The following is a 26623-nucleotide window of genomic DNA, read 5'->3' on the forward strand; positions in this document are numbered from 1 at the left end:
GTGAAGGAAAACAAAACACATGCTGAGGAGGAGGACTACTGTCTTGCCCCGACAAGATGGCAGCACAAATCAGTTGTGCCTCTTTACAGAACAAGTCTATCAGTGATCCAGAAGAGCGCTCTGTCTCTGCCTGGTGTTAGCATACTATTTTTTGACAGTATGCATATTGTTGCTCCTATACTATAATTGTTAGAAGTTCTAGATCTTTTTGCTGAATTACACAAATTTATTTAACAGTAGGAAATATATTTTTGTATGGGTTCAACTGAGCAGCATCTTTCAAGTCTTATTTTAGTTAACTTTCTGTCTCAAAACAAGAGTGAGTTTTACATTGTTTCATCTTTAATAGGAGGGATATTTTATCCTAGGAAAACAGCTAAGAGATGAATCACAGGTTCTTTTATTTTGGAAGATATGATAATCTTCCTAAATTCTTAATTCTGTGCAAATAAATAGCAGAGTTCTCATAAACATATTTATCTCTTTAGAAACATGAATTACTAGTTGATAAACAAATATATTGTTTTAAACACAGAGTGGGTTCAGAACACAATAATTAATCTAAACTGAGAGACTCTTCTCCCTATTTGTTTATTGGCCAATTCATTTGTTCCTTATAAGAAATACTGAGCACATTTTTCTGTACAAAGAAACATATTAAATGCCAAAAGTAAGAAAAAGAGTTTCCTTTTCAAAAGCTTCTTCCAGGCAGAAAGACAATATACAGAAAACAATAATATAGAATACTATAACATAAGATTGAATATGGAGGTAGATACTGAAAAATATTTTTTACATGATACAGAAATGATTAAAAGAAAAAGTCACATGCATTTGGGTAAAGTCATGAAAAATAACAGAAATGGATCTGGAAATGTTGGTATAATTATGGTATTACAGATAAGTGGAAGAAAGCATTACAAACTAAGCATACAATAAGCAAAAACTCAGAAGCAGTAAAGGGTTGAGCACTATTCTTATTCTTCAGTGGGCCAGATACTGGGCTTCCCACTGGCCATGAAATGATGAATGTTAAGGAGTTTCTACATGTTTCACAGTCTGATAATGACCTGGGAAGAACAAGTACAGAGGCTTTGCTGGTAAAATCAGTACCACCCAAAGGAGTTACAAAGTAAAGGACAGTGAAAACCAGGGAAGGAGGTTATTCAGTGAAATGCTGATGTGCACATGCGTGTGTGTGTGTGTGTGTGTGTGTGTGTGTGTGTGTGCTTGTGTGTGTGTGTGCTTGTGTGTGTCTGCTTTAAGCAAGTGAGAGACACAATCATGCTGTGACTTAGGGAGATTAATTTGGTATAAATAAATAACATCGAGTTGGTAGAACGGAGGTAATGAGGTTAGGGAAGAGTCTACTTTTATATATCAAATTCACTCTTTCTTAAGTAAGATTTACTTTTTATCTCTCTCATCTTTAATATTCATAATTTTGTTTTTTGTTTTTTGCTTTTTGCTTTTTAATAGGAGATGGAAGAAGGTGAGCAAGGTCTCTTGCCCTTTCTTCCCTTGCCACCTGCTTGGACTTCTCTTATCATATACCTTACATGCTCTGTCTGCTGTTTGTCGCTGTTTATTCCTGCATGCATTGTTTTTCCCATAATCTCCTTTGTCTCTGATCACAGTTCAAACTACTCAAAACCTGGCTGAATATATTACTGCCTACTTTAAAACTCTGATCTTTAAGTTCTTATACGGATGTAAGTTTCATGCAAGTTGGCAGTTCAATTTATTATAAGCAGAGCTTATACAGACAGAATCATATATTCAGGTCTTTTCATTTAAAAAAAATATGAAAGAAAAGAAACTCTGGTCCTCAGATAAAAAGGCTGCCCAATTACAAGATGGGATAGGACCAGATGTACGAGTAAGGAGGAAAAGGATCGGGAATTATAGATAAGATGACAATGGTCACTAGTGTGGGACTACAAGTAAGAAAAGGAACATGATAGTGGGTCACATGAGTAGGACCATGAAATGTAAGAACCATAAGGTATTCAGCATTAGTCAGTCGCTACAGATCAGGGCTTAGCACCAAAAGCAGTGTAATGACAGGGCCTGCCTGAGGCAGAATTGCAAGGTAAGTGAATTTGGCTTCAGCAGCTGATAAGCAATCTTTTCCACACCTGTTTATCCCCACTGATGCCCACCCCTCCAGGCAGTAAGCACTCAGTACTGTCACATGTGGCCTGCCATCCTGGCCCTGTCCCATATTCTTATACCATCTGGCTCTCTGCTTCTCTTTCTACCATCCTCAAAATTAGAGATCAGGATCCCAGAGCACTGATGAACTACTTTGGAAAAGGAAAGTAGCTGCATTTTCAAAAGAGAGCTTGAGATAATAAGACATAAACCCATGTAATGGCTCTGCAGTAGTGCAGTTTCAGACAGTATAGTATGTAGTGTAGAGATATATTGGGACTGGGGACATGTTCATAGTAAGGAAGGCCATATATTTTCTTCTTCTGTAAAAAATAAACCAAAACCACATTATTCCCATAACTATCTACCATAAAACATAAACATAACATACAATATTTTCAAATCACTATAGGTAATTGAGTTTCTTTTTAAATGCATTTAATCCCAAACATATGGCTCTGTACTTTTTCTTGCTGAATTTCAATCTATTTGTTTCTGACCAGTTCTTAAAGTTAATAATGACAACTTAAATTCAGTTTGTACTCTGTAGTCTGTACCAATTATCTAATAATCCTATGCTAAGTGTCATGAGCAAAGAAAATATGTATATTCATATATTTTCAAAATATACAAATATATTGAATATTCATAAGTATTATGTGTGTATATGTGTGTGTGGGGGGGTGTATAATTCATATATTTTCCAGGTTGAAAAGCAGGCTACTAATCAAAATACTCTAAAACATTGAACCAAACTAGAAAGCAGTTGGTCTCACTCAATCCTTTCTAGACTAGAAAATAGGACTGTAAATATTGAAACTCAAAGCCAAATCTCTCAAACCTTTTATATATCTCAGAATACATAAAAGTCTTCAGAACTATATTTTGGAAGTTTTGATCAATAGGATGGTTCTCAACACAACAAAAGAGAACAAGTAACAAGTCTTCTAGTTTCCGGATCTTGAATAGGTGGGTCTTTTTAAAGCATATCATCACAAATAGCATGCTTTCATTATATTTTCTTAGACCCTTAGAGTCAAAATATGTCCTCTATGATTATTCATGAATTCATTTATTCAACAATTTTTTATAACATTTCTATATGCCAGTATAAATAAAACCAACGAAGTCTTTGCTTTCGTGGAATTTAAACTCTAGTTGAAGGAGAAAGACAATGAACAAGCAAAATAGTGACTGTCACGTGAGGATGGGTGCTATGAAGAAAAGAAAACACTGACAGGACAGTGAATGAAGGATGTGCTGACATACCAGATAGGAAGGCAGTAAAAGCCATTTCGATGAGGTAATCTTTGAGCTAAGTAAGACCTAAATTTCACCAAGGATCTAGCCTGCAAACATGTGAAAGAAGAGCATTCCAGTCACAAGAAAGCAGATTTCTAAGCCCTAAAGGAAGAACAAGCTTAGAAGATCGGAAGAATTTGAAAGAAAACTTCTGCAGACGCCCTACAGTGGCGGGAGGCAAGAGGAATGACGATCAAGGAGAAACTGATGCAGTGCCTTCAGGCTTGGTAAAGAACTCAGGTTTGATTCTGAGGTACAGAGGATGCTACGCAGACTGTGAAGCTGAGAGTGAAATTACCTTGTTTTTACGATGATTCCATTACTGTGTGAGGAATACATGCAGTGGGTCAGGAGTGCAGAAGTGGGCCAGTGGGGGGCTACTGCAGTCCTCAAGGAGAGTGTCCTGGTGGCTCGGACCAGGGTCCTAGTAATCAGGGTGAAGAAAGGGAAAAATTCAGGCTCTAGTTTTGGTAGAGCAAACAGAACTTGTTTTATATGGGGGGGTTGGGTGTTGGATAGACAGGAATCATATTTAAATCCCAGTCAAGCAGTATAAATTACCTATTTGTGAAAAAAGTAAAAAATAAAAATCAGATGCATGTTAAATTAATCCTACTGGAAATAAAAAATTCCTTTAAGAGAGTAAAATTCAATTCAAAAGTGTTAAGAGCCTACTATGTGCAAATCATGTCGGTAAGACTTACAGATCATACAAAAGACCATTCCTGCTCTTAATAACTACTAAAAGTAGGAGATATACAATAAACTAGAGAGCTAAGTTTTAGAAAATGCTTTCAAATCAAGTAAAACAGCTTTTGAATGCTTACTGTGAGCTCTACTAAGAATAAACGGTGGTTATGTACAGATGAATATAACATGCTATTGGCAACTAGTAATTTAAAATCCAAATGAAAATCATATTTCTCCTGGAACTAGCTAACGGAGATTGTAGAATATATGTCTATCATTCTACTTTCAATAAGGTGGGGATCATACCGCTTTTGGAATCCATCTGCATACTTGCCCAATGACAACTAGCAGTCATATTCCTTCCCCTTCTCTATCATGGTTCAGCAAGACATATCAAAGGGACTACAGCAATCAGCACATTGTGTTTCTCTTACAGTCATATTTTGCTTGGCTCATGCTGTTTTAGGTACAGAAGCTGCATTGCTAAATTAAAAAACTATGTACTCACAGCGAGTAGGTGCTGATGACCTAAATGATTGGAAGGAGAGTAATTTGCTATGCCATCTGAACTCTGAATGTGCAGAGCGAGGTCGTGCATGGGGTTCAGTTCTGTGCTTTAATGTGCATTCATTGCTAGGATTTCCCAGTCCACATAATCAGTCACTTTATATTAAAATAATTAATAAGAGTGGGTTTTCATATCTTGCATATTGCTAATGGTGTGTTGTCACCAGCATAAAAATACTTCAAATGTATCGTTGGAATGGGAAATTGTCTCAACCCAGAACTGGGCATTTTTAGAGCTGGGGAGAGAATAGTGACAGAGGGTTATGTTTTTCAGAATGTCAGAAATTACCCTCATCTGCTACTTATAATTGTAGGTGTTAAATGCCAATAGTCTGCTTTCATTTTGAAGGGAAGTTTTGTATTATGTCAAAGACAGTGAATGGTATGTTTATATTCATGAGATTTGTGGCAAAGGTTTGTAGAAAAGCTTAAAGAGTGGAATTTTTACATATGGAAGCAATTGAAGGGGGAAACACAAAATACATAGGTGAAATTTACTCTCAAGGACTGAGTACAGTTGACTTGTCTCTGAGTTCAGATGAGTACCTAGAGGCTGGATCTGGCCCTCAAAGTGATAAAAATAACATGTTCTTACATTTATGATGATAGACACCTGTTATTTAGACAATTTCTACCGACAGCAAAAAAATAAAAAGCAAAAATCCTCATTGCCAGCACTTCCCTACTCACAGCTGCTTCCTTTCCATACTAATCACAGCAAAGCAGACACCCATCTTGAAATTGACCAGAGAATGCAAATGGAAATAAATATCTTCACTAAAGCATCTGAATATGATAACTGTCTGGTGACAGTGCTTAGGAAAATGGAGAAAATGTAACAGGAGAAACTAAACTGAAATGGAACCAGAAAGAGATGAAGAAATGGTTTAACATATTTCAAATTCGGTAAGTCCATCTTCAGATTTAAGTGCCATATACATGTATGAATATAAAGTAAAAGATATCTAAGCAGATATGTCTGTTTATCTTTTTCAAGATGACACTCTTTTATTCACTTAACCTTTAGAAGTGCCTGTTTTGAGAAAGGAGAAATTATTTCTTCGTATTAGAGTAGATTAGTCTTCATGGAAATGATGGCATTTGTCCCGGCTCTTTAAAGTAGCAAAATCTTTGTCTAGGAGATAGATGGATGATGATAATGTTTAACTAACAGTTTTTCCATCCTAAACAGGAACAAGTAAAATTGATTCTATTTTAGTGAATGTCTCAACCATGCCTAGGAAAGCTGCCTTCTGAACTCAAGGTTGGTTCTTTCTGCCAATAAAGCTGATCCAATCTTGATATACATTGGCCAGTTTTCCAGTTGCACTGCCTCTGAGTTATCTAGAGCTGTGCCTTGTGGTTTAGGAATGTGCAGCTCAGAATTCCATCAACATTTTTTCCTGGCTTTCCTGAGGTCTGCCCAGTTGAACTTAAAACAAAGCAGGTGCTCAGATATTCTTCTGTATTCCACTTTTCACATATGCCTCATCCAGCATTAATCATTGTGGTTTAAATGCTCACAAATTGCCCGTGTTCTAGGACCAAATTGTTTGCATTAATCTTGTCCTGTCAGTTAATATTCACCAAGTGTAAAGAATCCAGTGTCATGGAAACACATATGATGAAAGTGACTACTTTGTGGATGTTTTGCTTAATAATGGAGTTTACTGATTACTTATAAAGGTAATTTACAAACTAGACAATTTTATATAAATGTCAGAGAGTGTAGTTCAGTAACAGCACTATGCCATTGGCCTTCCAAAGAATACACTGACCTTGAATCAATTTTCCCTCTCATTTTAATGATGGCACTATTCGATAATACACATATCTCTGTGTTATTCATATGACTCATACTTAAACCCTGCCAACTGTGAGCAGAGTTTCGTTGCTGCAACTTCTAAGTACATTTGACTCACTGAGGACTAACCTATGAAGAGTGTAGCTGATACTATCAGCATAGATGCTCTCTTAACTGGACCTCTGTCTACCATCAGTGAAGGGAGAAAGAGCTATGTGTTGGTACTAGTCATAATCACACCGAATGTCAAAGGGACCTTAGAGCTCATCTGGCTGCCAGGATCCAACATGGAGCTTCACAAACTTCTCAAAAATTATGAAAGAAATTGGACATTTTCCATATACACATACCACACATAGACAGATAAATATGGTCCTTTGATTTTGATTTGAATTATATGAATATGTGGAGGAAAACAGTAATAAATGAGTTCTTGTGAATTGTTTCAATCAATTACTAAATGACAACTGATTCTGAAAAATCAAGTTACTAATTTTTTTTAAATCTCCTTTTTATCTCTTGTCTTGCCCTCTTACTAATCCATTCTCCATGCTGAGAATATTATGCCATCTCTAAAAATCAAACCTAATCAAAAGCTTCCTTATTTATATATCCTTTTAAATATTCTCATTTGCCTAAGTGACAAGCCCAAACTCCTTATCAGCACATACAAGACATTCAGTGTCCAAGCCCAGCCTACCTTTTCATTTACATTTTTTATCTAGTTTCTCATTTCCTTCTACCCACTCATCCACCCCCTCTTCTCAAACTCAAGCCATACAAAACTGCATGACTTGCAGTTCCACAAAAATGCCAGGATATTTCATGCTGTCTTGCCTTTGCATACACTACTTTTTCTGGCAGGACTACTATTCTTTGCATCTTTGTTTGCGTAGCAAACAAACACCTGCTCATCTTTCAAAATTCAGCTCAAGCATTACCTTTTCTATGAAGAGTTTCCAGATCGCTCCCTCCTAATCATTCTCCCTTATATAGTGCACTTATCACAAATACATTTACCATAGGGCACACATCCTCACTTATAAGTCTTCTCTTACTCTCTCAATCCCTTCTACCCACCCCCTTCCCACCACTGCCTTGATCTTTCTAATGCTCAGGAAATTTATTTTAATTATCTTAGGATCCCCTGTACTAGTACCCTGACATTCATAATTTGTTAAAGAAAGGAAGAAGGTAGAGAGGAAAGGAGGGTATGAAGCAAAGCCAGAAAGTCCTATCAACTCTACTCAAAAATATATTTCACATTTAACAGTGACTAAGCATCACAGATGCTACCACCCTCATCCAAACCGCCCTCATCTGGACTTCTACAACAGCCTCTCTCTCTGGTGTTTCTGCTTCCAATTTTGCCCTGTTTTGTCCATTCTCTGTACAGCTGCTAATCTTTCTGGAAAATAAATCAGATCATATTAGTTCTCTGATAAAACCTTCCAAGGTTTCACATTAACAACAAAAAGCATCTTCACATGCCTTCTTACCACTCCAATCTTACTTGGTGCTTCCTATTTCAGTACCATGTAGCCACACTATTCTTATTTCTTTCTCAGCAAAACATCAAAGCTTTTCTGTCTCAGGGACTTTGCACATAGTGTGCCAAAAATATTCTTCCCCAGAGTGTCCCATGGCTGCTTCCTTCACATCATTCAAATGCAAGTGCAAATAGAAATTCCTAAAAAATATCCTTTCTGACCACTATGGTGTAGTCCTAATGTACCCTTTATCCCATTCCAAATACTATAACTGTCTGAGTAGAAACTACTTCTATTTAAGGGCATTTTTTATTTGTTCACTTGTTGTCTGCATCCCCCACTGGTAAAATAAGGAGCTTCATCTTCAACCTCAAGGTGCATACTGCATGCAGTAGGTGCTTAATATACATTTGTTGAAAGAAGGGAAAAAAATTAATGAAACCCTGGTATAGTCTTTATCTTTTCCTAATTCATTTACTTTCTCATTTTCATATATGACTATCTCAGAATTTCTCTCTCCTCAAACCTAGACTTACTGTGCAAAATTGCCAGTGTCTCCATTTGCTCCCATCCCTAAGATCCTTCTCTGTCCTGTGGGAATTGACCTGTATAAATGCATCATCTAGGGAACCTGCTGCCTGGCTTCCCAGAGTCAAGGGGTTTGCCAATGGAAGTCTTCGGCAGGATACCAAAGGGCAGAAGAAGGAGGTCAGGCAGTTCCTTCCTACTCCCTGACTGCTGTGGACTGCAGTTCTGCCAGTCACTGAATCCTTTCAAATCTACACCTTTCTCCTCTCACCAATGTTTCTCTTTACCCTTTAGGCCTAGAAATGAAACAGCTTTCTGCTGGTGTGTCTCCCTTATGGTTTTCTTAACCCTTCCTTGACATTAGTAAGGCTCTTGATGCAGTCAAGTTAGTCAGTTCCTGATGTGGTCCAGACTATTACATGCTCCCTAAGCTTATGATACTGCTCCCTTCCTTACTAAGAAAATTGGGACACTCCAGAGAATTTCCGAGAACTGCCCCACCGCATCTACCTGCCTGCCAGCATCTGTTTCAACAACCTCTTGTCATCCTGCCTGAGACTACAGAGCTACTTGTCTAACATTAGAGCCACTAGCCACATATGGCCATTGAGCACTGGACTGTGGCTAGAATGACTGAGAAACCAAATGCTTAGTCTTACTTAATTTTACTTAGTATAAATTTAAATTTAAAGTTAAATACTAAATTCAGCTACTGGCAAATTTTAAATATGTTTAGAACACTTGTGTATATAAATTTACTTTTTGAACAGTACTTTTTGAAATCTAAATACCAATCAAGTATTTCTGATGAAAATTTAGTGACCAAATTAAGATGTTTCATATATATGAAGTATACACATGATTTTGAAGATCTAAACCAAAATAAAAAATGTTAAAATTGTTCATTAATAATTACATTATTACATGTTGAAGTGATAATACCTAGAGTATATTGGACAATATTTTCAGTACATATTATTGGATAAATAAATATAAAATTAATTCACCTCTTTATTTTTACTTTTATGTGTGTGGTTACTAGAAGAAAGTCAACTACATATACAGCTCATGTTCTCTTTCTATTGCTCTGCACTGTTCCAGATCTACTCTACTGTCCTCTAATTTAAATTTATCTCCCACTTGTATACTAGTTCACATACTTCTCACCTACCCAAAACACACCACTTGAGCAATTCTCCCCTCTCTCTCTAAATTTGTATTTCTCCTTTCAGTTGGATCCTTCTCATCTACACACAGACATGCTATTATTTTTCCCCTTCCAAAAAAAAATACCTTCACACCATTTCAACCACTGTTTCACTACTACCCTTCATCAAAATTCTCTGAAAATGCTGTCAGTATTCATGGTCTGATTCTACTCCTCCCATTCTCTCTTAAACTACCTAAGCTGTAACTCCGGGTGAAAAACATGTTCCCAGCCCAGGGCAAATAAACCTTTGAAGCCAAAATCAGTCTAAGGGCAAATAAAGTGGGAGAAACTCATTTATTGCTTATAAGCAATCATCTACTCCTGCTCACCTGAGTCTCTCATGACCAGGCTCCCAAGACCCCACCAAAACTCCTCTGGTCCAGGTGTGTGCTTGCTCTCTACCCCCCTTGTAATCACCTATTGATATGGAGATAGACTACTACTCTCCACCCCTTGGAAACACCTATTGATATGGACATGGCTAAGAGTAGGTGAGAGATGTTAGAAATATTGCAATTTTACCCATATAACCCCTTCTCTAAATTGTTCTTATCAAAATTACCTACCACTTCTACATTCCTCGCCCATTGATGTTAGATGATCTGCCAAATAAATTTGATACACTTTCTTCCTTCTAATTTCCAGGACATCATACTCCTTTGGCTTTCCTGTGATATCACTGATTGCTCCCTTTTGGTCTTTCTTATTCTTCTTTTCTCATTTTCCCAACCTATTAATGTTGGAGTGCTCCAGGATTCAGTCCTTGGTCTTCCTCTGTAACCTTTATTCCTTTGGTGATGTATGTCAAGTCTTGTGTCTTTATATATTCTCTGTTTGCCGATGATTTCAAAATTTGTATCTCAAGACCAGAGATTAAGTATGAACTCCAACTCCTATTTCTTACTAGTTACTTGACATCTTAAACTTGACTTTTCCACAACTGAACTTCAGTCTTTCTGATCTCCATCCTTTGAGTTCCTTAGGCCAAAAATCAGAGTCATCCTTTATTTCTCTCTTTCTCTTTTACACAATAGCACATCAGTCAGAAAACCCTACTAACTTTATCTTCAAAATGTACCAAGAATCTGACCACTTTTCACCACCTCCACTGTTACCATGCTGGTCTAAGTCCCTATCACCTTTTATGTGGATTATTGTAACAGTTTCCTAACTGCTTTCTGTGTTTCATCCTTTGCCCCCAACAGTCTATTCTCAACATAATAGGCAAAGTAAACATAATTACACCAGATCTTATTTTCCCTCAGCTCAGGAAAATTGAATGATTATCATTTCATTTGGAGTAAAAACCAAACAGCCAATAAACCCAGACATTATATGACCAAGACAACATTACGATCACATTCCCTATTATTCTCCAGTTTACTCACTCCATTTCAGATATACCAGCTTCCAAGTTCTTTCATGAGAATACTAGACATACTCCCATCTTAGGCCCTTGCACTGGCTATTCCTTCTGCCTGGAACAATTTTCTTCCAGATATCCACATGCTACTTCCTTCAAGTCTTTGCTCAAAATTCACCTTTCCTATGAAGACTAATCTGATCCCATATTTTAAATTGTGACCCTCACCCCAAATCCTATCCCCCTTATCCTGGTATTCTATGTTGTCATCTTCTAGACCTTACCACCTTCTTATATACTATACTATATACTTCACTTATTTTTATGTTTTTTTTAGTTTCCCACTTCACTAGTATGTACATATCCACAAGGTCAGAGGTACCTATTTACTGTCTACCTAAAACAGTGTGCTTGACACACAGGGAATGTTCAAAAAGTATTCATTGAATGATATGAGAGTTCAACCCCTTCTTTCAGTTTTAATTATTCAAGCATTATTACTCATATTTTCCAATGCTATCAAGGGCTTAAGTTCCAATTTAAGAAAAAATACATTCCAGATTCATCCACTTCGCTATAATGTGTTTAAACATCCTAGTCACCCACAATCATGGTATGAAGATGGTGGTGCTTTGTAAATGTAAGGAGACAGAAGATAGGTGATCTATTGAGAAGCTGCAGCCTCACTAGTATCTTAAAAACTGACCAGTTTGCAATAGCAGCTCTTCATGAAGCTAAGATTTTCACTACAGAATAGAGTCAAAAGCTACTTGTGATTTCTGCTAGTAGAGAAATAGAAGCATAGAATGCCCCAACTAGAAGGGCCTGGGGATCATCTGATCCAATTCCTTCCCACAGACATTTAGTAATAGAACTTGAACTCAGGGAAGTAGTTTCCCTATCAAAAATTATTCCCATTATGCTATACTACCTCCTCTTATGTTCATGTATATCTTTACATGCACAAACAGAGCTTATAAATGTAGGCTGTTCTTAACTGACAAAAAGCTTATGTTTGTTTAAAATTCAGTTGTGAAGAAACTGAACATTTTTCTCCTGGAAAAAATAATATTATGCTTTAGGCAAGCAAGCTCATATAAGTGTATTTTACCAAGAACTTAGTTGTAGTATAATATTAATAGTATTTTGGCACCTAATCACTATTTCTCAAAGTACCACTATGACACTCTGGGATATAGTGAACGAGCTTTTAATTCATTGAACTGAATACACCTCAGTGCCAGCTCTATAAAGAGAAACACCTCCACCACCATGACCACCACTACCACCATAAAAAAAAAAGAACAGAAAATATTTCTGCTGTTTCTCCACAGTGAAGGTGCAGAGTTGCTGGAGTGGAAAGTGTAGTATTTCCTGGTAGCTGGGAAAACAGACTAAAAGGTTTACTGTCAAACTATTATCACAGAGAGCAACCGTTATTATTTTCATACTTTAGGTTTTAAAGTATTATTAAAATAAATTCTAAAATTCTCTTTAATCAGTAATACTGAATATATAATACACTCATTCTCTTCTATTTCAGCTTTTGTTATGTGGTAGAGAGCTTACTGCGGCCTGTTTTCATCCCCCACTGTCTCCCCCCATCACTCTGTATGTCCCTGTCCTCATCCCTGGAATCTGTGAATATGTTAGCTTACATGGCAAAAAAACACTTTGCAGAGGTGACTAAGGTTAAGGATCTTGAGATGGGAGACCATCCAGAATTACCCAAGTGGGCCCAACATAATCAACATGAGTCTTTAAAAGCAGTCAACTATTCCCAGTTCTAATGATAGAAGAAAAGGCTATGAAAAGAGGGTCTGAGATTTGAGATGCAAAAAGGACTCTAACCAATTATTGCTGGCTTTGAAGATGTCAGAAGGGAACCACCAGCCACAGAATGTGGGTGGCCTACAGAAGCTGGAAAAGGCAAGGAAAAAGATTCTTCTCTAGAGCCTCAGAAAGAACCACAGCCCTGCCCACCCCTTGGTTTTTAACCCAGTGGATCCCTGTCAGACTTGTGACCTACAGATCTAGAAAGTAATGAATTTGTATTGTCCTAAACCACTAAATATGTGATAATTTGTTATGATAGTGATAGAAAAATAATATTGTATTCATTTAGAAATATTTTTCCCACTCACCATAACCCAGATACCAACTGGGATCTTCCTGCCTCTTAATTAAAATCAAGATCACAATGTAAAGTCCCAGTACATTGATTTTAAGAGCCACCCTTTTCCCCAAATTTGAAGGGACTGTCAGGCTAGGGGTGGCTCTCATGGTCATCTCTATCTCTATGCTTTTTAAAACAATTCAGTATAAGAACCATGTCATGACTTCTTTCCTATGTGTCCTTTTTATACAGCATAGACCCAGGTGAAATTTGCTTGTTTTCTTATATTTCCACTAAATTATTTTTGTGCCTAAGATTTTCCTGAAGACAGAAAAGTTATGCTACAGAAACACAAACCACATAAAATCAAATGCTTTTCCAAAAACTTTCCTTATCTTTTCTTCAACAGAAATTTCAAAATCTAGTCTTGTTCTTCTTCCCCTAAATCCTATTGCAGAGTATTTTACAGCCTTTTCTCTTACTGAATTTTACAAACCTCAAATTTTGGCAATCTTCTCCCCACCCAGTGGTTTATCAAAGGTTTCATCTAAGCAAAACACTCCTTCCTCTAACTGCTGCAACTAAGATAGATAATCCATTTGTCACCATTCTACACACTTTGTTGATTAATACTTCCTCTTTGAAATCTATGTAATGAAATATTCTCTGTTCCCTATTCCTCCCCATGCATATGCAACATGACAAGTATTTTATGGCCACAGATAAGTCTATATAACCTTTCAATTCTAATGGCATCATAACCACCTTTCTCGTGAAACAATCAGTAAAAAAGGAATGTTCAACTCTATGCTTTTTATGAAACCTATTTCTGTTGTTTAATTTTATATACAAAAACTAAATATAACTCTATTAATCTCTGTAATTCTGGGGGGAAAATATCTTCCCAGCCTGGGGCAAAAGGACTTTGAAAATGAAATCAGTCAAAGGGAGAAACAGTGTGGGAGAAACCCGTTTATTTCTTACAAGCAGTCTCCATTGTTGCTCACCCATGTCCATCGCAGCCCAGCGGCAAAAAGGGACCCCACCCAATCTCTCTGGTCTAAATAAGCCCTTGTTCACCTGTGTAATTACCTATTGATATGGAAACACCTATTAATATGGAGATGCACTAAGGCCAGGTGAGAGATTCTGGCAATACTGCAATTTTACCCACAATCCCCAATATAAAATTATACAGTGTTTGATTTATAAAGCAACTTATTACTGATTCACAAGAAAAAGAGGGAATTTTGTTGACTATTACCTATGTGCCAAGCCCTTTACAGGTATTTTTTTCATTTAATCAATACAATGAATAAAAATTATCAGAGTATTTGACACTATAGGCCAGCAGGGCATATGTATTTTCTCATTTATTTTTCAATATATCTGTAAGGTAGGTACTAATATCCCTATAATACACATAAAGAATATAAGACATAGAAAGTTTATATAATTTTCCCTGCCAAGATTCATGTCCTGGGATGCTTGACCCAGAGATAATCCTTTTACCCTGTAGGCTATAACAATGTACAATCAAGTTACAGAAATGCAAACAGAAGTTCCAAACACTCAGACAACTTTTCCTGAGTCCCACAACTAATGGGCCCAGGGCTAGCTTTCCAAGCGTCGTCCTTAGAGCATGACGAAGGTCACGCGCTTTCCTCTGCTCCCATAACCTGCATGGGTTAACCAACTTACAAACCCAAGCAGAAAGAAGTCTGACTGAAAGAAAATCACAGTAACCCATTTCTTTCTCTTCAGTTTTGAGGCAAAGATATCAAAAATAAATATGATATGTAAAAGGGTATTTTGGAGAGGCATATTCTTATGGAAAGGGTAAACACTTTGATGTGAAAAACGACCAATCATATTTAACGTTTACATAGAATATTTCCATAAGAGTGTACATAAACAGTAAGTTTCAACTCTCAGAAAACAAAAATGTAGCTGGGAGATCTGGGCTAGAGAAATCATTTGTCACTAATACACTTTATAGTTTGAAATGTTTACATAACACTTAACTATTGAAAATTTAATTTCCAAAGATATATTTATAAATGTAAAGTATATAGCATTGTAATGGCCACAGAGTAGTCAACCAGTGGTCTTTCTGGGTTTTCATTTGTTTTCGTGTGTTTGTTTTAGCAACTGTTTCCCTTCCATTAACCTCACCCCGGTCTTCCCTTGAGAAGCACGTGACACCAGCATAGACCAGCCAGTGGCTGTCCTACCCGCCGCGGCCTGTGCTGCTCGGTGGCAGCTGGGCGCTCCGTGTTCCTCGGGGAACTGCTGAATAGGGCCAAAGAACACCTGCTTGCATTCAGACTCGTCTGGAACCTCGGGTTGAGAAGCTGTAAATTCAGGAGCCGAACAGTCCATTCACCTAATTGTCCTCCTCGGTCGCGGCCTTCTCAGTCTCCTCTCTCCTCAGGATCTCCGCTGAAGAAACTAGGTCGGGCCTCACTCGGGTGCTCACGGGAGATAGGGCCGCGCACGCGCACAGTGTCCCCAGGCTTCCTCCAGGGCCGACCCACTGCTGGGGCGGCAGCTGGAGAGCAAGAGGGCGTCTGTGTGACACCGAGCGACAGCCGGCACGTCAGCACAGCGCCTCGGAGGGGCTGGTGGTCAGCACTGGGGGCGCTAAGCACGCGGAGTCCGTGCTCCGGGAAGGCTGCGCGAGCCTGTGAGCGAAGGTTCCAGCACATTTGACCGGCCGGGTTCCCGGCGGATATGCCCCTGCCGTCAGCCGTGTTTTCACGGCGACTAGGAGCGGCCCTCGGAGGCTCCTCTCAGACTCTTCAGATTTATGATGTAGATCTACCACTTTACTTCGTAGATCTCCTGTTCCGTTTGGGAGGCAAGGCTGGTGCCCCCTAGGCGGGCTCCTGAGGCAGGCAGTGTAAGGACAGCCTTCTCTTTTATTTGCAGAACATCAAGGACTCCAGACATTGTGAAAGTTTCCCTTTAATTTACGATGGGAACCCAAACAATGCCATATAGACCCTTCTCTGCGATTAGCGCAGAAAGCCTTTATATTATCCAAAGACGAGAATTATCTCCAATGTTAATAGGATACAAAAATCCTGAGGAAGAACTGTTTTAGAGCCAAATAGTGCCCTCACTCCACAGATGTTTGCTCAACAAGAGTATGGTCTCCAGTAGTTTTCTTCCCATACTTTTTAAACAGGAGGCAATGTCTTAGGAACAGAGTTAAGAATGTACAGTATGCACTGATCTTTATTTAAGAAGATACTAAATTTGACTTAGCTTCAAAGAGCTAGCTTACAAAATCCATAGAAAAAGAAATATTTTAATTGCAGACAAATTAATTCAGAATTTCACCTTTTAAGATGTGTAGTCTATAAAATGTTGCAGCTCCTATAAAAACAAAAACCAAAATAAAATGCAATACTTAAAAAAGCAAAGTTGCCGGTTTAGGGTATCCAGTTATCACCAGATTTTTCATATACACAAAATGAAAAATTGCTGTAATTGTCAGGATATTTGAGATATTTGCTAAGTTGTTTGATTACTAGAACAGATTTTCTCCAACGTGGTAGGAAAGAATGGTGAAGGCAGAAAAGCAGGACAGTAGGATATCATTTGGCTCATAAAAAAGAAAAATCCCTACTTGTACTTAACTGATTTAGAGGTACTTTAATAAAGAAAACAGAAAAGATAAATATTGCACTGCCTCAAAAACTTTTTCAAAGAAACTAAAAAGTCTGTAAAGTTCTTGAGAAAAAAAGAATAGTGGAGTTTAGTATTACCTATTAGTCATACTGCACATGGACAATCACCCTAGTTATAAAATATCCAATCCATGTTGTTTCTTAAAACAACTATCTTTTCAAAAACTAAGCAGCATCTAGTGTTTTCACTTATTAACAAATGTTTATTGGATATTTTCTAAGTGTAAAATATTAGTCTAAGTGCTGTGACAGAATAACACCCCATATCCCATTCCTGACCACAATCACAAACAAAAGAGGACATTATTTCTGCTCATGACTCAGAACCTAATAGGGTAGATAAGACTGTAAAATAATTATAATAAAAGGCAGTATTTTAAAAGCACCTAGTAAGTACAACAGATACTCTTCTATAGATGCTCAAAAGACATATGGCTAGACAAACAATGACAGCTCAATGGCATGCCTTTTTCACATCTCGCAGGGACGTAACCTTTCTCACTTGCTCATCTTAGCTCTCACCAATCTGGTTTCATCTCATTCCTGATCACTGGAATTAACACTGCAACAGGCACCCCTTAATTATCACTTTATGATTATTAAGTCCAAGTAAGGTCTTTTGACTGTTATCTTAATCTCTCTGCTGCCTTTGGCTCCCTTGATTAATCTCCTTAAAACTCTTAAAACTCTTTCTTCTCAGGTCTTAATGACATTATACTGGCAGCTACTTTCCTCTGTAGTATCTTTCAAATAGCAGATCAAGACTCACTAGTGGACTCAATTAGTGGATCACCACCACAAATGTGTTTTTCTATAAAGAAAAAGGGAATGGACTCAAAAACATCAGATGTATCACACTAATTACAGTTAAGTATTGTTTGGTGATATTTGTTTTGGGTGTGAGTGTGTATGTGTGTGTGTGTGTGTGTGTGTGTGTGTAGATTGGTCACTCTATTTATATACCTGGCCAAAATACAAAATGTATCTCTTGTTGCAACTTATGGTGAAAATTCTGCAAACCGTGGTTCTAGAGCCATACTTTCTCAGTTTAATTTGCTGGTTCCTATTCTTGTACCCATCTCTTTGATATTGATCCTCCTCTTCTTTTCTAATTATCTCTTTGCCAGCTCTCTCCTGAACTTCACAAACAACTTTTCAATAATACTATCAGGCTTTTTATAGATACCTATACTTATTATATAGTATTGGTCATTTTAATCAAGTGACATGAAGAAAATTATATGTTAGCATGTTTAGGCAGACAGTGTGAGAGGTTTGAAGAAGAGAGACTGGAAGCAGGGAGATCAGTTAGAAAATGATTGCTGTGATCCAAGTGAAAGTGGTTAGAGAATGAATGGTGTTAGAGGTTGCTGATGAGAAAAACTTGTTTAAAAGCAGTTTCAGAAAAGAGTATATACAAGGGATTAAAGCAATCTGTGACAAATTTTATACCAAGTGTAAAGGATAGGGAGATTAGATTATTTCTCCAGTTTTCAGTCTGAGGATGAAACCAATCAATAGTAATAGTTAACAGTGATAATAATATGTATTTTATTTTTAAATTGGGTCACTTGCAGAGTACTACACCTAAACAGTTAAAAGGCTAAAATCTGTTCAGAACTAAGCCCAACCCAAATCTAGTTCCATAGAAGTTTTGTTTTAATAGATAGTATACATCTACATTTAGGTTCAACTTTGCACAGAATTAAACAAAAATTAAATATATAATTCAGTAAAACTAACTGCTCTGAAATTCCAGTGCTAGTTGAAACCCTTATATCTATATTTGTATAATAACCAACTATGTAAATAAATAGATCATAATTTTTTTCAAAGTCCTGCATTGTGTAAAAATTAGAATTAAAAACCAAGATGTAAAATTCATACTATTACTTGAATCTTTTTTTTAAATTTCTGGATTTATGTGTAAAACCCCAGTGGGACCCCCTTTACTTCATAATTGAATGTCTCTTGCTCTTTTCTAGGAATGGTTTAACTTTCAAATTATGTGTCAACAAAGAAATCTGTAATGCTGTTATGTCAGATAATTAGTTCCTCGTTTAATCCTTCTCTTCAACTAAACTTCATAAAATGCTCCCTAACCATACTTTAACAGGGTGATGACAATTTAATAAAATCAAGACCTCAGCAAAAAAGATTCATGATGGAATTCAAGACTGTTATGAATTACATTTGAGATTCCACTACCACCCATCAATGAGTCCAGCAGCTATATAACATGACTACCTAAAAAGTCACTGAGTGCTTATAAATTCCTACTTTTACTTTCCCACTAATGAAAGAGCCAATGAAATGACACCAATCTATTAATGCACAGTATCATTGAAAAAGAACTGGACTTAAATCAGAAGACTCCATTTAAGGTCAGATTTTAATCATTTGCTAGTGTTTGGGGTTAGGGAAGTTACTTAAACTCTCTGAGGCTCAATTTCTTTTTTCATTTATAAATAAAATTAATGTATTTTCCAATCTAGAAGGCATTGACACATAAACCTAAAAAAATTTTCTTCCAGGTTTTCTGCTGAAATAGTATCTGAAACAAACCTAAGGAAAAAGAGACAGACCATCAACTGAACAACCATATTGTTATATGATAATAAAGGAAAGAAGCTCTAGGTCTAGAGTAGTTCATTTGAGAATGAATATTTGTTTACACAGTAGTTGAAAGTATGCAAGGTTAATAAATAAGACAGGTCAAAAAAAAGGGGGAAGAAGAGGGAAAATGAATGGAGTTCACAAAAGTCTTACATTGTAATAATGGAAGGTTCATACAAAAGTGCATAGCAAACACATGAAAATATAACTGTTTTCACAATAAGGGGGTCTTCCAGTGGCATTATTTCAATCGGAATATGTAAAAACCATGTAGGCTTACTGGGAATCATTTAGTAAAGGCACAAGATTGTCAGTCAAAGAGTAGGTAGACATAAAGTAGGAATGCTGTTGCTATGTTTGTATGCAGGAAGGATGGCATAACAATGAGATAAAAAAAGAGTCCCACAGATTGTATTCATGGCTGGTTTTTTTATACTCCAGGTATATATTGAGAAATGCAGAATGGAGAACGAGCTGGAGCATAAAACCTCCTGTTCTCAAGAGATTTTATATAGCACAAAATAGTAAAAAGTGCTCAGGGAGGGGGGTAAAGACAGGTTTGTGATAGCCTCACAAAATTAAGAATAACCATTAACACCAGGTCCATCATTCCCCAGAAACACTAATCCAGAAGGAAAGATACTTTCCAGTGGCTAGGTTCCCCAAGGAATTATTTTCACTGAATTCATATTGTTAAACAATTTCATTCTGCAAATCATGGGAGGTTGGTAAGCCGTGGGGAATTCTTAGAGGGTATTCTACCAGACTGATTCAAAAGCATATATTCTTCCTATGGAACCAGATGCTTTTTATCAAGCACAGTATGTCTGAAAATGTAACTCAAAAGTTCTTTTAACTACATGTTGAATGAGCTTGGCCTCAAAGTAAGCATGATGGACAAGAAGCATGGCCAGTGGACAAGAAAAGGGAACTAAGACCACAAAGAGAGTTAACAGGAAACAACTGACATTTCCTTAGGGCACGGCTCTGAAGGGAGACCCACTGTAGAGAGAATAATGCCCCAAGAGTCCACAGATTTTCATTAGCCACCAATGACTTAGGAACTCCAAGCAGGCAAATGGAAACACACAGTAAAGGTTCCAAGAAGCAGGCAAGACTTGAAATCAGGTCTATAATAAGGTCCTGTTATCAGGCTATGAAGCCATTCAGAAGATACCAAACAGGTAATGACTATACCAGGAACAACATATAGCTTCTTAAGATATGGCAATACTAAAAGCTACTCAATGTGTGAGAGTTCTTTTTAGTTAAGCAATTCAGGACAAGACTTACATACTGAGAAAAATTAGTAGTTACTAGAACATGAAAGCAGAATTGAACCAACTGATGAGGCCTGAATGGAAGGTATACAATAAGCAGACATAAAAATCCAAAAAATTCATTTTAGGGACATCAGATCCTGATTGAATAATACCAAAACTATTTCTAAACCTTTCCACTTTGGTGGAATCGAAATAACAATTATGTTTCTGGTATTGGTCAACAACTTCACATAAAGGGCAGGGATGTGCCCTTCACATAAGTGAGCAAGAATGGAAGAGGCAGAAATTGCTCCCAGCTATGAGATAGAAAAAAACCTTACTTTGTTCCAGATCAGCAAAACCCTTTGTATTAAATAAACCTACATCCAGAGGAAGAGAGAAAGTCATAAGGAGAAAAATAGAAATTCAAGATGTCCAGCCTCTCTATATTTTCCTACTAGATATTTTTTTCCTAGATGAACTAAGTTTAACCATTTACTTTAAGTTCCTGAGTATATCAAGATCATTCAAGATTTTTACTAGAGATGTTTCTAAGTTATATTATTTCTCTCTCTCTTGTTAACAGAACTGATTTTTATTCAGAATATCCATAATCAACAATTTGGACTTTCAATATTAATTGAATTAAATTGAATTGAAGTAAATTCATAGCATTCATACTAAACTAAGAAGCATAGTTCTCTTCAAAATACAAATTAATTAGAAATTATTGTCCTCTTGTAATTAAGAAAGTTAAATCATGAAAAAGTTAAGACCATCTCTGATTCGTGAACCCTTAACACTGAAACTTCAAGTTAAATGGACCACCTTGGACTATCAAATTGTTGGCATCTTAAGGGGAGTATCCATTGTTGATTGTGGTCATCTTTCTGGATTCTTCTGACTTTAGTCCTATTACTCCCAATTCTTTATCCCTATTCTATTTTACTTCTAATACCTCATTCCCACCCCTTAAATTGTGGCATTTGGTCTCTACATTTTGATCCTTAGTTTATCCTCAAGGATTTTGATAAAGATTCTTACTCTGTTCTTCCCCAACCATGACTCTCTCAGATACATAAGATCATCCTTATTATGGACTGAATGTTTGTGTCCCCCCATAATTCATACGTTAAAGCCCTAACCCCTGAAATGGCGGTACTTGGAATATGTAAGTAATAAGGAAGTCACAAAGGGGGGCCCTGATCTTATAGATTAGTGTTCTTTTAAGAAGGGATAGGAGAGCACTCACCCTTGCTCTCTCCTGACCAGGCTCAGAGGAGAGTGACTGCCAGCCAGGAAGAGAGCTCTCCCCAACAGCTGACGCTGCCAGACCCTGATCTGAGACTTCTGTCCTCCATTACTGTGAGGAAATAAATTATGGTTGTTTAAGCCACCCTGTCATGCTATCTTATTATGGCAGCCTGAGCTAACTTAGAAAGTCCTAGATATGAGACCCTACACCTAGACTCTTCACTGCCATATCCACAATTTCCCCAATATGATCCTCTTAAGCAAAAGATCAATGTTAGGTGTGGGGATCCAAAGACAAAACACAACTCATAATGTCAGAAACCATCAAATTGCATGTATTTTTCTCTATTACTGAAGAATGACAACTTTTGGAGAAAAAGCAATACAAAGATCTATAATTAAAAAATGAGAGTTAGCCCTCAGGAGTTGACACTGTTAATAATGTGATGTTTATCTTCCTGGACATAGTTTTGAAAGTCAAGAATTAAGAAGCCAAGCAGATTTTAATGGTGTTTTAATTCTTACATATGTAAGAATCACAAGAGATGCTATTTTACAACATAGATTGTTGTGACTCACCTTCAAAAATTCTGATTCTGTAGATCTGGGATGTGATCTAGGAATCTGCATTTCAAGCATCCAAGTAATTTTGATGATATACATTAAACTCACATTTGGCAAGCATTAATTTAAATATATAACCTATTGGTTCTACATTTTTATTACTATTACTATATATTTTAATGTTCAGTTACATGCATTTTTACCATTTATCAAAAATGTATTCATTTTATGACTGTAATAATGTTATTTGTGTAACAGTCTTTAAACATTTATATTTCTCTTCAGAAAAACAGAAAATCATATTTTAATTGAGCTGAGAACTTAGATGCAGGCCTACTAGAACTCATAGGAAAAGGTGTTCCTCTATTTTATTTTCCTTTTTATTAGTTTACAGTTACCAATTACTCATTTATTCCCACATTTTGTGGTTGAACTAATTTGGTCCCATATTCTCAAGGCGTTCATAAAGACAGAGAGATTAGGCAAAATAAAAGACAACCAAATGTGCTTTTTTCTCCTCTGATGAAATGTAAACTAGAGCTACTGAAGCTAATTATAAACTGCAAGTGATAAGGAAAAAACCCACTAGAAATTCATTTTATTGATGAGGAATAAACAAATAAGAAACACTCTTCTCCCTTGTAGTCACCACTAACACTTTTAAAGCAATTAAAAAATAACCCATTAAGGAACACAGGTGATTTGTAATGTGAGGTGGGTATCGTTGTCATTGGGGTCAGTCAAGATAGATTTTCATTCAGTTACCTACACATCTTGCCTCCCCAAGGATACTTGAAGGAGTCATCTGTATCAAACTCCTCAGTGATTTTTAATTTGAAGTTCATTAGCTCAATGGCAGATTGATGCATTGCATTTAAAATACACGCAAATGTCATCTTTCAAAAAATCTACTAACACAGCCTTACACTACAGAGTTAAATTCAGTCACTCAGTTTAGCTTTCTGTTCTTTGGAGAAATAACCTTCCTTTATCAAATTCAAGCTTCAAGGCTGCCAGAAAAAGTGTTAATCATGTCATTTGCTACCAGTAAAGTACACTTTGTTTTTATCCAGGTCTTGCTCAACTTCCTTCTGCATCAATTTTTTTAAACCAGGCTTCCACTGTATAATTACTTCCTAAGAGTAATTTATGTGCATTAGGAATCATATTAAACAATCAATCAATAAATATTTACTGAATGTCTACCACATGTCTGAAAGAAGATGACCTGTGCCCTTTGCTCAAAGAATTTATCATCTTATTGGCAACATATGATTTACACACATGAAATGATTAAACAGTCACAAAATAAAGTGTGAAATTATATAGTTGAAAGAATGATATGCTACATAAATGCAGTGAAAGGAAGGAGGCCAGATTATTTAAGGAGGAAATCCTTAAATGGACACTGAGGAGTGAGCAAGGTTTTGGTAGACAAAGAGATAAACAAAAATGATTACAAGAAGACTAAAAATGGTATAAGCACAAAAGTTGATCTCAGAAGCAAGGAGTGTGGCCAGTGTGAAGTTGAGTGAGCAGCTAACCTGCCCAGAATAGAAGCTTCATATTGGGAAACATTAGGAGATGAGACAGACTGGCTAAAACAAGAATAATAGTTATTAGACAAATGCAAAACAAAACAAAAGATCAAAGAATACCTCTGATCTCTAAAAGTTTACATTCTTTAAAGAAAGATACTATTCTAAGAAGAATATTTTATCTTTGCTTCTTTGAATTATTCATCCACAGATGATAATCTTTTCTGCACTTAAATTTATACCATTTTCCACCATAGCTTGATTTTTAGGATACCAGAGAAGAATTTAAACTCAACTTTGATTGTTTAAGACTATGTCTTCCGTTTTCTTTACAGATTAGGAAGTAATGGATCCAACTCAATATAAATAATCAGTGATGGGACATTATTGCAATAGGCAAACATTTGTTAGGGCCCAAATTCTTCATTTTTGAAATGTAGAATAATTCCCTGTGAGAACTAGGAACTGGAGATTATAACAAAGAGAAATTTAATTGAGAATATCTTAATCATAGGCTTAAATGAATCTGCCATGAAAAGAGTATATATATTTTTAAGTCTGTATTTGACCACATTCCTCCTTACCTAGGAAGTTGAAAATCTCTTCTAAATTTTCACTGTCCTCTTTTTGAAAATAAGACTTGGTTTATAGTTTTTGCCTCTCTGATTTTCTGTTTTCTTCCCTGGTGCCATTGCAGGGGTTTGTAGAGACCCTTGGTAGTTATACATAGTCTAGTTAATCCAGATACTTGGGCTTTGTGATCTCCCTAGAAATCCTAGTCACTCTCATTCTCACTTCCTTCATGCCCTTTTGTATTGTTCTCATTATGTGTATGTAAGTGTTTGGTAAAAGTGTTGGTTGCCAATTTAAACTATTTATTGTCCTTATTGCTTCAGCTGCTGCTGGATTTCTGAACTTAATCTGCCAGTAACTTCCATGCAGCACATGCTCACTGCAGTTCTCATTGAGGTTGCCAGTTGCTGAACTCTTTGTACACATATGCAATGCATTGTGTTACCTCCTTCGTGCTGTATCTGGCATCTGCCTTAGCTGAATTTTTAAGTATAGAGAGGTTTAGCAATTCTCTTTACAGTCTCTCTGCCCAGTGGGAGGTGCTATTATTTTACTTTATTTGGAGAAATTGGCTATTCCCCCAGGAAATCAAACAAAACCCCTGTCTTTTATACTTCCTTATTTTCTCACCCTGATTAAAGTCAAAAGGTATTTCACCCACAGGCTAAGAGGATAGCAGGAACATTTTTTGTTTTATTTTAAACTCCAAACTTTCCACTAAATATGGATATAAAATCCAACTTCACAGAATTAAGAGCTAATAGCTAATGTTGCCTGAGCACCTGAGTGTATGCTAAATATTTTACATAACCTATTTTAGTTAATTTCCAAAACAAACTATGAAGTAAGTACTATTATCCCCCTTATTCGGATAGGTACAGTTTAAAAGTTAAAGACATTTTCCCAAATAAATAAAATCTGGCATTTAAATATAGATAGGAACAGGTAGTAAAGAAATGACCAGATGTCAATTTCTTCACTTCTATATTACATTGCCTCTCAGACCATCAACAACACAGAGAAAATCAATTTAGACGGAGAGCATGACCTCCCTGTCCATGACCACTATTTCATAAAAGACAGGCAGCATTGTAAGAGCCTAGCACGAGAAATGATACACTTACATTATACATTCGTATTAATTAGGATAGATACAACTGTGGTTGCAAATAGAGTCGAGCGTAGCTATACTACAGACATTCCTTACTCATCCACATAATGGTACAGAGGGACAACAGGGTAATCCCCCTCAATGCTGTTATTCCAGAACACAGACTCACAGGGCTTGATCATCTGTAACATGTGGTTTTCAATGTCCCTCAGGTCACCTATATTATCACCATTCTAGACCATGGAAAAGTGAGAAAGAACATGGGTAGGCAAATCTGACAGCTTTTTCAGCCTGCCTGAGAAATGACACACATTACTTCTACTCCTAGAGAACACTAGAACCATTGGAAGAGCATAGTGTCAGAACTACAACTAAATTAAGGCAGGTTTGGAACATTGTGCAAGCCACCAGCCATTTATTCAACACTTTTATTACAATGGGAGAAAAAGAGAGTAGGTTATGAGGAAATAACCACAGGGCCAAGTCTACCACAGTCTACCTCTCTGACCATCAAGTATCTGTACATAAATAAAACATTAATTTTGTCTTCAAGGGGAAAATGCAATTCCTCATCCAATTGCTAAATCCAGTTCAAAGTCTACTATCTCTGGAATGTGAAGTTTCTCCACCAGGGATGGAGGATAATTTTGTTTTTTAGTACAGAGAACCATAATTAAAGTTATCTGCCCTAGCCCCAGTCAATATACAACGATGGAGCAAGATAGCTACAGTAAAAGTAACTGTTAAAAAGGAGAAGACTAATGGGCGGAAGATGGCGGCGTGAGT

General features: G+C 36.7%; 1 long non-coding RNA gene across 1 annotated transcript in view; it reads right to left on the reverse strand.

The window, feature by feature from the left end:
* The window catches only part of LOC130683787 (uncharacterized), a 103830-nt gene extending 88144 nt beyond the window's left edge, over nucleotides 1-15686 (reverse strand). The window contains exons 1-2 of the long non-coding RNA XR_008997745.1: nucleotides 15611-15686; nucleotides 3755-3880 (exon numbers count right to left, since the gene is read on the reverse strand). This is a non-coding gene — a long non-coding RNA (uncharacterized LOC130683787). The remainder of the gene's footprint in view (nucleotides 1-3754; nucleotides 3881-15610) is intronic.
* Nucleotides 15687-26623: the final 10937 nt, after the last annotated feature.

Source organism: Manis pentadactyla, chromosome 5, assembly GCF_030020395.1.
Source record: "Manis pentadactyla isolate mManPen7 chromosome 5, mManPen7.hap1, whole genome shotgun sequence".
NCBI lineage: Eukaryota > Metazoa > Chordata > Mammalia > Pholidota > Manidae > Manis > Manis pentadactyla.